This window comes from Sinocyclocheilus anshuiensis, unplaced genomic scaffold, assembly GCF_001515605.1.
Source record: "Sinocyclocheilus anshuiensis isolate Anshui unplaced genomic scaffold, SAMN03320099.WGS_v1.1 scaffold238, whole genome shotgun sequence".
Taxonomy (NCBI): domain Eukaryota; kingdom Metazoa; phylum Chordata; class Actinopteri; order Cypriniformes; family Cyprinidae; genus Sinocyclocheilus; species Sinocyclocheilus anshuiensis.
In genome coordinates, this window is record NW_015547674.1 from 1,895,708 (window position 1) to 1,896,073 (window position 366).

At 33.6% G+C, this 366-nt stretch overlaps 1 protein-coding gene across 1 annotated transcript in view; it reads right to left on the reverse strand.

The window, feature by feature from the left end:
- Positions 1 to 366, reverse strand: part of LOC107702962 (U4/U6.U5 tri-snRNP-associated protein 2) — an 11,283-nt gene that overhangs the window by 2,820 nt on the left and 8,097 nt on the right. The gene's annotated exons all lie outside the window — the stretch shown is intronic.

Sequence of the window (366 nt, forward strand, 5' to 3'; positions counted from 1 at the left end):
GCCTAGAGCGCCATCTGCTGTTAAAAACTAAGCTCAGAATCGATTCCAGAGAGAATCACGATGCATTCGGAAAAATAGCAGAATAAATTTATCGTTGCACCCATAATAAATAACCTAAAAATATTATATTAAACAAGCAAACAAAAGATAATTCAGAATTTGAAAAAAGAAAAGAGAAAGAAAGAAAGAAAGAAAGAAAGAAAAAGACAGACAGACAGACGGAAAGAAAGGTGAAAGTGGATCCACACTAGGGCTGTGCGATATGGACAAAAAAAACTATCATGATTTCTTTGATCAATTTTGCGATTTCGATTTTAATCACGATTTTGACACACACAGACATGCTTTACAGTCATTAATGCATTC